The following is a 13,489-nucleotide window of genomic DNA, read 5'->3' on the forward strand; positions in this document are numbered from 1 at the left end:
TGTGTGTGTGTCTGTGTGCATGTGTCTGCCTGTGTCTCTGTGTGTGTGCGCGCATTTGTTTCTGTGTTGTGTTTGTGTGTGTGTGCATGTGTTTCTATGTGTGCATATATTTCTGTGTGTGTGTGCCTCTCTCTCTGTGTGTGTGTGGTGTGTGTGTGTGTAGAAAGAGGGGGTGCTTGTCCAGGCACTGCTTGGCACTCCCTGAATCTGGGGGAGGCTGAGGCTGAGAAGAATGGGCTGAGAAGGGAATGGGCCTTGGTTGAAGGCTGGTGGGAGAAGGGTGGTGCTGGCTGGTCCATCCAGGAGGCCACAGTGGGTGGCAGGGCTCTAGGCTACAGAGGCAGGTGAGGGCAGAGGGCTGGTCAGGGGGCAAAGATGAGCTGGCTCCCAGGGTGCTGTCCTGCCTGGACCAGTAAGGCCTGCAGTCCTGGTCAGGGGTCGCCTCAGGGCCCCCTGGGCTCTTCTCATGGAGACCACAGAGCCTGAGGTCTGGAGCCCAGAGCCCTGGCTGCCCTGGAGGCCCGCTTCACCGGGGGTCTGTCTGTCCTCCACCTATCATTCTCTCTCTCTTTCCTTATCCCTGCCTGTCTCCCTCTCCCCGCCTCTCTTTTTACCTCCCCTGCCACCAGCGCCCCATCAGTCTCCTGTGCCTCTGAAGCCAGGGCATCTCTGGAGGGCCTAGCAGGGACTGAGGGGCCACCCTGGCTGAACCCAGCGTAGGGGAGCTGTCCCGGCCCTGCTCCTCTGCAGTCCCAGGGGGCCCTGGGTAAGGGAGCCCCCACAGGCTGCGCTGGTCTCCCCTGTGACCCGCTTTCCCGCCCCAACTGCTTTGTGTCTGGGCCGGTTACAAGCCCACTGCTCTGCCTGGGAACTGGGGACCGGGTTCTGCCTGCCGTGTGGAGGTGCAGCCCTTCCCCCCAGCCTTGGGGGGCCTGGACCCCTGCAGCTGACTGTGGAAATGGGTCCCCTGGGCCGTTCCTCCCTGGAGCCCATGCCCACCACAGGGAAGACTGTCTGTGCTGGAGTCTGGAGTGAGTGCCGTGGACAGTCTGGGTGTTCAGAGGCCCTCAGGATGTGAGAAGAAAGACTTGAGATCTGGTCTCAGAAATAGGAAGAGGGAAAGGCTGGAGGAAGCCCCTGACAGACAGATGGACAGATGGGAAGAGACAAGTGAGGAGGAAGGGCTGCAGGACAGAGCGGGGAGGCCCCAGAGGCCCCAGAGGCCCCGCCCTGGCCCCTCCTCCCCTGGCTGAGCCAGGTGGAAGACCCCTGCTCTATCCCACCCTCCTCCTCCAAAATCTTAAGAGTCACCAACCTGCCCTTACCCTCCTTCCTCTTCCCCATCTTTTCTGCGTTTCCCCCCAGGACTCATGAGAGACAGCGCCCCTATACCTGTGTGTGCAGCTCTTTGCCATTACTGTGTCTCACTCACCTCTCTCTCTGTCTGTGTCTCTCTGTCCATCAGATATCCCCAAGGCCAGAATAGCTCTTAGGCCTAGGAAGGTGTTGAGAACTACAGCTTGGGAAGTAGAAAGTATTAGTTCACTTTTCAGATGAGGAAACTGAGGCTCAGAAAAGTTAGCTGACACTGAGGGGTGGGCAGAACCAAGATTTGAACCTCTGTCCACCCGATGCCCACCCCAGTGACTCAGGCTGAGATGATCAGGGCTGCCAGAGAGTGCCCTGTGTGCGTCTGTGTAGGAGAATGTTCTGGGGAGGCTGCTCAGAGGAGGTGGCGTCACAGTGGCCCCATCTCTTCCTTACTGAGCCCAGGGCGGGAAGGGTGCTGTGGCTGCTGCCATGTGAGGTCCCTGATTAGAGTTTCCCCTCCTTCTCCCTAATCACCTTGCTGAGGGCCCACACCCAGCTCCCAGTCTCCATTTCTGCAGCCCTGACTCAGAGGTTAACCCCTCTTTAGGCACCTGCCCCCAGCTTCCCAGGCCCCTGGGAGGGTAGGGTATGCAAGCTGGGACCTGGTGCCTCCGTGGAGTATCTTCAATTGCCTGGGTTCAGAGGCTGGGCTGTGAAACCCAATGAACGTAGGTTGGGCCTTGGCGAGGTTACTTTAGTTTTGTATCATGAATCACTTCATTTCTGCAGGTAGTACGGTTAAGCTCAGGGCCTCTGGTCAGGCTTCAGGGTTCAACTCCCAGCCGTGTGGTCTGTGTAAACCATGGGCAGGTCCCTTTGCCACCCCGAGTCTCAGTTTCCTCAACTGTAAAATGGGGTTCAAAGCAGTGCTTGCCCCAGAGGGTCGTTGCAAGGATACACTGCGCCATGTGAAGGACTGGGCACAATCTCTGGCAGTTAGTAACTGCAAGGGCACTAGCTTTTGTGATTCTGGAATCCTGGGGGCTGTGTTCTAAAGAGCCCCATCGAGGGAGAGTGGGAGGCTGGGTGGAATCACGGGGCCCAGCTTTATGACGTTGCTAGTGTCTAATTGCTCACTTTCCTGTCTGTCCCCCTCCAGACTGAGCACTCCCCGAGGGCAGGGCAGGTTTCACCCATTCGTTTCCTGTGTCCAGTCTGGGGCCGGAGCTGGGGGTTCAATGAACTGCATGGACTCAGGACGGAAACCTAACAGGCATGGCCACTTGGGGGCCCCTCTGGGAGGACAGCCACTCAGGCTTTCTGACCCATGAGCCGTTCTTTCTCTGTTTTTTTTGGCTATACTGGGTCTTTGTTGCTGCATGTGGACTTTATCTAGTTGTGGCGCTCCTCATAGGGGTGATTTCTCTTGCTGCAGAGCACAGGTTCTAAGACAAGCGGGCTCAGGAGTTGTGGTGCATGGACTTAGTTACCCCAGAGCCCGGGGAATCATCCTGGACCAGGGATCGACCAATGTTCCCTGCATTGTCAGGCGGATTCTTAAACTCTGGACCGTCAGGGAAGTCCCCATGAGCCATTCTGGAAGTCCCCTCTCGTCCTGGGTTTGCTGCCCTCTTTGAGGTCACCTCTGAGGATTAGTCCTGGGTTTACTCATGTCCTGGAGGTTCCACCCGGCCCTCTGCGCCCACAGCTGCCACAGTTGCCCAGTGTAAGGTGAGAGTTCCACAGCGCCTGTGTGCTTGTCAGACCTGCAGACACCTGGCCCGGCTCCTGGATACTCTGACCCCATGGGCTTTGATGTTGGGCTGTTGTGACCCCATGTGAGAAGGCTTGGCGTTGGGGGTGGGGGGAGCGGTGTCACAAAGCAGGTGGGACACTGGACTCCAGAGTTGCAGGGTCTGGGACACAAAGTTCAGCTGGGCCGCTGTCCTCCACGTGACTGGAGAAGGCGCCCCTGCCTTCCCGTGCCCCAGACACCCGCTCAGAGAAAAGAAGCCGTGCTCCACACATGGCAGGGTCTTGTGGGGCTAAAGGAGATAAGATCAGTGAAGCACCGCTCACGTGAGGATGCTTTCATAAATGTTCGTTTCATCAGCCATCCCTCTGTCTGGGATCTGTTTCAAGTTCTTGGGTGATGGTAACTTTCCAGGGGCAGTTTGTAGGAATCTCTTGGCGCCCCACATCTCAAGGGACAATCTTTATGCATACCTTCCTCCTGCCATGTGAGGAGGGGACTCTGCCTAACACGACCTCTTCCCAGAGACTTCTGCCTCTGCCATGCTTGCTTCCTAGGGTTTGGCGAGTTGATTCCACCATCTTCCTGAACAAGCTTTGATATCCCCATTTTATAGACAAGGACACTGAGGTTCAGGGTGGGTAGGCCGATTGCCAAAGGTTACGTGTCGCTGTGAAATGGAATTGGAATTTAAGTCTCTCTCAATTCAGAGTTCATACTGTGAACTGATTTATTATTCTGCCTCCATACCTGGGGCTGGGTAAGGGTCCTCAGAAGCTGGTTGACTCCCTGAGAACCCACTTGGGAATCTGGGTCTTCTTGTCAGGGCCCCTAGACTCTGGGGCTCCTGGGCATCCTCTCATATACTCCTAAAGATGGTTGGATGGCATCACCGACTCAATGGACATGAGTCTGAGCACGTTCTGGGAGTTGGTGATGGACAGGGAAGCCTGGTGTGCTGCAGTCCATGGGGCTGCAAAGAATTGGACATGACTGAGCGACTGGACTGAACTGATCCCTTTAACTTAGCATTTCCAAAGTGATGTTCCCAAATGGCTGGTTATCTCCTCAGCCCCTGGGAGCAGAGCCCTGGCTCTGTCCTGTCTGTCCGCCTCAGGGTGCTGAGCAAACATGTGCACTGCTCCACACGTGTCATCATGGGAAACAGGTTGGGAAGTACCGACGGCTCTAACCAACCCCCCCGCCCATGCTCTGTACACATATACTCCCCAGAACGGGGAGAGTCGTGGTCCTCTTTGTGTCTCGGTCACTTCATCGTAGAAATAAAGACTCAAGTAGGTGACGTCAAAGGCCTTCCTAGCACTGTGAATCTCAGTGTGTGAGCCTTAGCTCCCAGGGTTAGGAGGGAGCAGGGTTTGCATGGGGCCCAAGCAGCCTGCAAAAAACGTCAGAAAGGGAGTCACGGACAGGGAAAGATCAGAGGCTATGGTTCAACCTCAGCTTGAGTCTTTGGCTGCATCAGGCCTGGTGGGGAGGTTGCAAGATTCGAAGGGTCTGCTCTTCCCTAAGCTGCACCCTCTGTCAGAGCAGCCCCTTCTTCATGCCGAAGGCCTTCTGGTCTCACCATTTGGGCTTCAGAGAAAAGCAAGCAAGGGCCACATCTGTTGGCCTCATCAGCCCCTGAAGGAACAGCGTGGCCAGGATTGGTGGGGCTGATCTTTTCCTTCCTGACAGGAAGCCAAGAGTCAGGTTTTGGAGCTGGGGTGGGATGTGGGGCCAGGCAAACAGACCGAGGTTCGGAAGGGTGGGGTTGGCGGTCTCCACCATCGACCTCTTTTGCTTTGGCAGCAGGTGAAGAGAGAGGAGCTCTAGTCTCAAGGCAGACCTGGAGTTGCGTCAGGGCTTAGCCGTTGACTTGTGTGGCCCAAGGCAAGTCACTGAACCCGAGTCTCAGTCTCTTTATCTGTTAAATGGGGGTGATGATATCTCAAGGATCGTTACAGATGAAATGAGGGATGGTGGGTATGGGCTGATACGAAGACATGGTGCTGTCCCTCTGCAACTGCAGTCTGGCTGGGTAAGACAAGCAGAAGGCTTTGAGCTCTGGTTTGGGCTCTAGGAAATCAAACCAGTCCATCCTAAAGGAAATCAGTCCTGAATATTCATTGGAAGGACTGATGCTGAAGCTTCAATACTTTGGCCACCTGATGCAAAGAACTGACTCATTGGAAAAGACCCTGATGCTGGGAAAGATTGAAGGCGGTAGGAGAGGGGGACATCAGAGGATAAGATGGTTGGATGGCATCACTGACTCAATGGACATGAGTTTGAGCAAGCTCTGGGAGCTGGGGACAGGGAAGGGACAGGGAAGCCTGGCATGCTGCAGTTCATAGGGCTACAAAGAGTTTGGACACAACTGAGTGACTGAACTGAACTTGGGCTCTAAAATCCTGGGATTCCTGGGAAGGTCTGATCTGGATGTGTTCTTTCCACCCCATGGTGGTGGTTGTCGGGTTTGCTCACTTGCGTTGTGAGGAGCTGATAGTGTCCCCAGAGCTCTTTACACGCCTCATCTCGGTCCTTCAACAAGCCTATAAGATGGGAGGTCCTGTTAGTATCCTCGTGTTAGAGCTGAGACGTTGGGCTCAGAGAGGCTGAGTAACTTCCTCGCTGGCGGTCACTCAGTAGGAAGCAGAGCTGGGATTCACACCGAAGTCCTAAAGGAAGCCAAGATCCTAATCAGGCTGCTGTTTAGTCGCTCAGCCATGTCCAGCTCTTCGTGACCCCATAGACTGTAGCCCACCAGGCTCCTGTGTCCATGGAATTCCCAGGCCAGAATACTCGAAATGGCAACTTGTAATGAATACTTGGAAAAGGCAACCCACTCCGAGGGCCTCCTAATTTTCCAGTTGCCCAGGGTAATAGCTTTCCATTTTTCTGTTCTAACAACAAGGGGAAAGGTACGACCAGAGATTGAAAAGTAGGATATAGGGAGGCCAAAAAGCCAGCCCCCTCCAGGGAGTCAGCATGGGTTTCTGGAAACACATCACCTGTCACAGATGAAAACAAACACAGCAACCTGTGACCCGTCTCTTTTCTCGGGCAATCAGGACAAAGTCCAGAGAACTGCAGAGCTGGGTGGCCAAGAACCAGCTTGCAGGTGGCGTTATCTGTCGACAGGCAGGCTTCCAGAGCTGAGCAGCCAGCCAGGTGTGCTCTCCTCTTTCTGTCCAAGCTGCCTGGGCTCCCACGGGATCAGTTGTCCAACTCACCCAACTGGCTGGACACCCAAGTCTCAGGCCGCTGAGAGACAGCCCAGAGGCTCAGAGACAGGGGCCGTGTCCCCAAGGAGGGCAGAGGCCTCCTTCCTCAGGTGGCCCAGCCCTGCCCTGCTTCACCCTGCCCCCCTCGCCTGAGAGCAGGGGTAGTCACTCTCTGGCACTCCCCTGCACATATCTAGAGGCTGGCTCAAGGCCCTGCAGAGGGCTTTGGACTATTGGTCAGGAAATCAACAACTTCCGGATAATCATCATCATCATCGTAATTGGTGGCATTTATTAGACACATACTAGGTGCCAGGCACTTTACAGATACTAAATCATGTAAGCCTCACCAGAGCCCATTATTAAGTCCATTTTACAGGTGGGAAAGTTGAGACACGGGGCTGAAGTGATTGCCCAGGCCCGCACAGTTGGTAAGATATGGCGGATTTGGCATCTTTGGGTAGGGATGGTGGGAGGAGGGGGCCAGGGGACCTGCATGGATCGAGCCCTACTATGTGGAACCTGAGCCCAGTTCACCTTCACACCTGTGAGTGGTGGGCGGGTTTAGTCTCTCCATTCACTGATAAGGAGGCAGCTCTGCAGACTGTGTGGCCCGGAGGTAGCAGATGCAGGGGTGAGAACCAAGGATGACTGTGTGATGCACAGTCAGTTCTCCGTAAATCTCTATGAGGAAGGCCCGGAGAGCTGGGGCAGGGCAGCAGGTGGAAAGAGAAAAGCTCTGGACCGGGAATCTCCAAGTCCTCCATGGTGTGCTCAGCCCCGAGTTTGCTATGGGATCTGTAGTCTCTTGCGTTCTCTGGCCCCTCTGAGCAAAGCAATGGTCTCAAAAGTCTCCTCCTGCACAGTGGACACTGCTCTGGGGTGAGTCACCCCGGGAATGTGCCTCCAGGAAGTGGAGGACAGAGCAGAGGTGCAGGAAGCTTCACGGGAGATTCTCCCTGGCCAGGACCTGCTGCCCCGGGGTTCCCAGGCCCGAGACATCCCCACTCAGAGCAGAGGGACCAGGCCACGCTGGGTCTCGATGCATGATAATCCCCTGGGAAGCTTAAAAAATAAAACCCTAGTGTCCAGGAGAAGAGGAGGACAGAGGATGAGATGGTTGGATGGCATTGCTGACTTGATGGTCTTGAGTTTGAGCAAGCTCCGGGAGTTGGTGATGGACAGGGAAGCCTGGCATGCTGCAGTCCATGGGGTTGCAAAGAGTCGGACACGACTGAGGGACTGAACTGAACTGAGTGCCCAGGCTGCACCCCAGACCAATTAAATCAGGATTTCAGGGGTTTGGGGGCAGGGTTAGCAGGGTAGGCACCAGCAAGGTTTAGAGCTAATTCTAAGGTTCGGCCAAGATTGGGGGCCACTGCTTTAGCAATCGGGAGATGGGGGAAGTAAGGCCTTGGCTTTCTAGGGTTAGTGACCCCATGAAACCAGAAGAAAGTGTGTCTTCATGCATCTTTCTAGAGAGAGGGTTCACGGCTTCTGTCAGCCTTTTCTGACCCAGCAGAGATTAAAATTCAATCTCTTGGGAAGGGAAGTAACCCCCTCCCCACAAACCAATGATGTTATTTTTAAGCACCAGAGGCTTGCCTTTTCATACTGTTCATTCCAGTAGTCACGTATGGATGTGGGAGTTGGACCAAGAAAAGGCTGACTGCCACAGAATTGATGTTTTTGAACTGTGTTGCTGGAGAAGACTCGAGAGTCCCTTGGACAGCAAGGAGATCCAACCAGTCCATCCTAAAGGAAACCAACCCTGAACATTCATTGGAAAGACTGATGCTGAGGCTCTAATACTTTAGCCACCTGATACGCTCAGTTGCTCAGTAGCATCCGACTCTTTGCAACCCTAAGGACTGTAGCCCGCCAGGCTCCTCTGTCCAGGGGGATTCTCCAGGCAAGAATACTGGAGTGGGTTGCCACCCCCTCCTCCAAGGGATCATCCCAACCCAGGGAAGAAACCCAGGTCTCCTGCACTGCAGGTGGATTCTTTACTGTCTGAGCCACCAGGGAAGCCTAGCCATTTGATGCAAAGAGCCAACTCACTGGAAAAGGCCCTGATGCTGCGAAGACTGAGGGCAGCAGGAGAAGGGAGCAACAGAGAATGAGGTGGTTGGATGGCGTCATCGATTGGATGGACATGAGTTGGTGGACAGGGAGGCCTGGCGTGCTGCAGGCCATGGGGTCGCAGAGTCGGACACGACTGAGTGGCGGAACAACAGCAAGAGGCCCGCAGCTGCAGGATCAAAGTTGGTTTGCCTTGTCCCCTCTAAGGAGCTGGTCCTGACTTCTCCAGACCTTCCTTTCCTGTCCTTCTTCCTGCAGATACACACGGAAGGTTTACGGTGTTCCAGGCACTGTCCTGGACTGTGGGTTACTGGGTAAATGAGACGGATGCTGCCCCTCCCCTGAAGGAACCATATTCTATTAGAAGCATGGAACTAACAGGACCATATGCTATTCTAATGGGGGCCCGGGTCAGTAGTGGAGCGGTAAGGTGACTGCGGCGAGCAGGGCCATGTGACGGGCCCAGGTGTCCAAGCTGCATCAGGGGACTCCCCGACCCCGCACCCAAGAGTCCGATGATTTGACTGGGGCAGGGGCCAGGGGCTGCATATTAGCATATTTTGATTCCCACACGCAGCTGGAGTTGTGGCCAGCCAGCCGGCGGTGTAGATCAGGTGCTCAGAGAAGGCCTCTGGGGGGAATACCTCCGCCTGCCTAGGGGAAGGGAGGGAGCCAGACCGGGTCTTTGTGGGCAGAGTGCTCCTGGCAGAGGAACTGAGAGGGCAAAGGCGCTCCGGTGGGCAGGGTCCTGGTGTACAGAACAACAGGAAGGAGCGGCCTTAGGAACAAACGTGTGATGGAGAGGACGGAGGAGGGGCGGGGCCAACCGGGCGGGGCCTCACCGGCCACGTAAGAGTCTGGATCTTACCGAACGCCTCGGCTCCGTCGCCATTGGAGGGTTGTAGGCCAGGGAGTGACAAGATCTAGTTTGCATTTTCCCAGAGTCCTCCCTGCAGTGGGCATGATGGCCTGACGAGGGCAGGAGGGGATCTCGTGAGCAGCCAGGGAGCTGCACTGGTCCAGGTCGGAGGTGGGACGGGGAGCTGGGAGGGTCAAGGGTTGGAGACCCATTCCCGCTGTGGAATGAAGGGAGGAGGAGGAGACCCGAGCGTGGCTCTCGGGTGTCGTGTCTGAGCCAGCTGGTGGGTCGAAGGGCCATTCATCTCCCCGTCTCTGAGTCCTCCAGCACTTAGAGCTCAGGCGCCCGGGTCCCAGGGACCTTCAGGAGCCTCCGGCTTGCCGTTCCCTAAGATGCATTCAGCCCGATGTTAGGCTGTTGAATGACAGATGGTTTTCGGTCCCCGGTGTTTACTGCTGGGTGTCTTGGAGACGCTAATAGCCTAATGTGACCCTCGGGAAAAACTGGCGCTCCATAGACTTGGTGATGGGAGTCTCTGGTTCCGAACGGCGTGTCTTCTAGGACTTGTATCCTGAAGAACTACCTTGGAAACTGCCTCTGCTCTGGTCCCAGCCTGTCATTTGATGGTTGAAGAGGCAGGTCTGGGGTTAGGGTGGGAAGGACAGTGCTGGGTCTCAAGCAGGGCAGAGCAGGGCGTCCCTTCAGAGCAGGCGCCAAGCTTGAGGCCTGGAGGGGCCACAGCACTCCCCCGCCCCGGCCACTTGGTCTCTGCAGGGCTGTTCAGGGACGTCTGGGTTCCAGGGTCAGGCCAGGGGGTTCCTCCTTCATCAGATGCAGGATAAACCTACCTTCCCCTCTACCAGGGTGAACTCACAGGGTGGCCTGGCATGGACAAGGGGTTCTCTTAAAGAAGGGGCTCTTCCCCACGGGCTTCCCCCCACCCCTTGGCACGAGACAGAAGAAGTCTGAAAAGGGAGTCTCAGCTGACTTAGGGGCAACGGGTCTCAAGCCCCCTTCGAGTGACTGCGCATCTGAAATGTCCTGGGTTTCCGTGTGGAAGTTCCTTCCCCTCCCCTCCACCTCTCTATCCACCTCTCTATCCACCCACCCGCCCCCTCTCCACTCACCCCTCCCTCCATCCACTCATCTGTCCATCACCCACCTACGCCTTCATCCATACTCATCCCTCCCTCCCTCCCTGCATCCATCTAGTCTCTCATTCAGCAAATTTTGTATGAGCCCACTTTGACCTCATAAAGAATACATCACCTTTCCTCTCAAGATATCACAGTCCATAGAGGAGATGGACAAATAAGTAGAAAATTACTGTACACCTTCATGAGTTATAATGGTAATCTCCATTTATTGAAAGCCTCCTTTGTGCCAGGCATTTGACCCACATTATCTAGTTTAATCTCTGGGCAAATCTGCCACGCGGGTTATATGTTTCTTCTTCTCACAGATGAGCAAGGTGAGGTTCAGAGAGGCTAAGTCACTTGTCCGAGGTCACACAGCCAGGAGGTGATAGAACAGCGTTCAAACCCAGGCAGTCTGATGCCAGGGCCTGTTGTGGGAACTGCTCTAGTGCCCAGTGCTGCTAGAAGGAAGCAGAGGGGGAGGGCTCCTAACCAGCCTGTGTGTTAGTCGGGAGCAGGTGGACAAGGATGGCCAGAGTGGGTTTCCTGGAGGAGGTGGATGTCTGAAGTGAGTGTTGAAAGATGAACCGGAGTTGGTAAAATACCAGTAGTATAATAATTTCATTGTACAAACTGATTTGGCGTAGAATTTATGTATTTGGTCAATTTAAATTGAAGTTGCTTAGAAACGGTCCGTTTTCCTGCTCTAGAGTATTCCATGAAATCAGCAGCTCCTTGCTGCTGCTCACAGAGCCGTCAGTGACTGTTCCAGAATTTTCCAGAAGAGATGGGTTTGCATCTCCTGCTCTTGTTTTGTGACTGTCAAGACATCCTCGCAGGAAAGCATGGGCAGGCCTTCTCGTGTTTACAGAAAGTGTATACAGGAAAGCCTACCATCGGGAGCCTCCCTCTTTGTCTAATTTCATGTGCAAGTGAAATGCTCACCCATCGCTTCTCGGGAAAGCGCTGATGAAGACGCTTCCCCAGCTTCTGCTCATCCAGCCCTGACTGTGCCAGGCGCTGACCTCACTTTTCTTTATAACACGGGCTTCCACTGGGCAACGAGACCCCGGGAGTCCCTTCTATGGCCGTGCATTGGCAGAACGAGGATTTGAACCCTTATCTGGGGATCCTGCATCTTCTCCTTCCTGATTATTCACTTTCTGCCACCCAGCTCGCTCTCCGCCAAAATCCCAAGCTATCAGCAGTCCTGGTTCTTGCCATCTCTTCCAGACACATGTGCGTGTACCGTCTGCTCCCCTGCGCCAGGAGCCTGTAGCCTTCTTCCATAAAAGGCCAGGCAGGGGATGTTTCGGGCTCTGCAGGCCAGTGGTCTGTGTCACACACAGCCAGTCCACTATGCCATTTCTTGAGATAGCTACCATGGGCAAACACATGAAAGGGTGGGCATGGCTGGGTGCCAGGACAGCTTTATTTATTTGAATTTCGTGTGTTACAAGATACTCTTTTTATTTTTTCCCACCTACTTAAAATGGTTCCTGGTCAGGGAAGGTATCATTTGGGGCTTCCCTTGTGGCTCAGCTGGTAAAGAATCCGCCTGCAATGCGGGAGACCTGGGTTTCATCCCTGGGTTGGGAAGATCCCCTGGAGAAGGGAAAGGCTGCCCACTCCAGTATTCTGGCTTGGAGAATTCCAGGGGTCACAAAGAGTCAGACATGACTGAGAAACTTTTCTACCCTTCTAACTACTTACAAATGTAAAATCTGTTCTTGTGAGCCGTACAGCATCTAGAGGGTGGGTTGGATTTGATCCACAGGCCTAACTGGCCAACACCTTACACCAACTCTTACTCTTACCTCGTGGATGGAGAGACTGAAGTTGAGACCACTAGAGTGTGACCTCAGACCCTCGGATTCTGACTTTGGGGTCTCCTCGGGGCTTGGTGGTCATTGTGATCTCAGTGAGGTTGATGTCACTCTGCATCAGGGGCAACCTGGGCATGTCCCCAGCCTGAGCTGACTTCCTGCCCTTTGTGGGGCCACCCATCTTCTGCCCAGTATGGAAGACGTGTTCATCTCCTGCTCCCTGTTTCTGTAAGGGGTAGTGTCAGCACTCGCGGAGCAGAAACACTCTGTATCCCAGATCTCGGCCAACAGGTCCAGGAACCACCCATCACCCCAGGCTCAGCCCCTTCTCTTCCCTCAGATGAGTCTCAGGTAGTCTTTGGGCTTTCCCTGATTGGCCAGCCTACCTGTCAATCATGGGGCTGCCTGTTTCAGCATCTGAATCCACCCAGCTGCCTCCTGGAGAGGAGGAGGTGGCCTCAGGGGCCAGGAGGCCAGGGTTCTGTCCTTGCTGGTCCCATGCACCCTTGACCTTGGGCAAGCTCCCTCACCCCTCTGAGCTCCAGTTTGCTCACAGGGTGCTGAAGGGCTTACTTGCAGAACTCCTAGTATAATTTGAGTGCGTGAAAGAGACCAGCGAGGTTGCCTGTAGTATCAGGGAATCCCAGCCGAGCAGCCTCTGCCTCCTCCTTACCTGCAGACCAGAGCTCCTTTGAACGGTGGCCTTGGTGCTCACCACCTACTTAATGGAATCCCAGCCATTCCCAGAGGCCCCTTTCTGCAGTCAGGGCCACTCCTGGAAGGCAGCACTTCACAGTCCTTGGGTCTGGAGCTATCATGTGTGCTAAGCCACTTCAGTCGTGTCCGACTCTGCAACCCCATGGACCGTAGCCCACCAGGCTCCCCTGTCCATGGGATTCTCCGGGCAAGAATACTGGAGTGGCTTGCCATGCCCTCCTCCAGGGGGTCTTCCTGACCCCAGGATCGAACCTGCATCTCTTATGTCTCCGGTATTGGCAGGCGGATTCTTTACCACTAGTGTTAGTTGCTCAGTCGTGTCCGACTCTTTGCGACCCCATGGACTGTAGCCCACCGGTCTCCTCTGCCTATGGGATTCTCTAGGCAAGAATACTGGAGTGGGTTGCCATTTCCTTCTGCAGGGGATCTTCCCGACCCAGGGATTGAACCTGGGTCTTCTGAACTAGAGGCGAATTCTTTACCATCTGAGCCACAGGGAAGACCAAAAGTGAAAGTGAAAGTCACCCAGTCTGTCCAACTCTTTGTGACCCCATGGACTATACAGTCCATGGAATTCTCCA

At 54.9% G+C, this 13,489-nt stretch overlaps 1 protein-coding gene across 4 annotated transcripts in view; it reads left to right on the plus strand.

The window, feature by feature from the left end:
• CD82 (CD82 molecule) overlaps positions 1–13,489 on the plus strand; it is a 57,892-nt gene that overhangs the window by 16,150 nt on the left and 28,253 nt on the right. The gene's annotated exons all lie outside the window — the stretch shown is intronic.

Source organism: Oryx dammah, unplaced genomic scaffold, assembly GCF_014754425.2.
Source record: "Oryx dammah isolate SB20612 unplaced genomic scaffold, SCBI_Odam_1.1 HiC_scaffold_17, whole genome shotgun sequence".
NCBI classification, from domain to species: Eukaryota; Metazoa; Chordata; class Mammalia; order Artiodactyla; family Bovidae; genus Oryx; species Oryx dammah.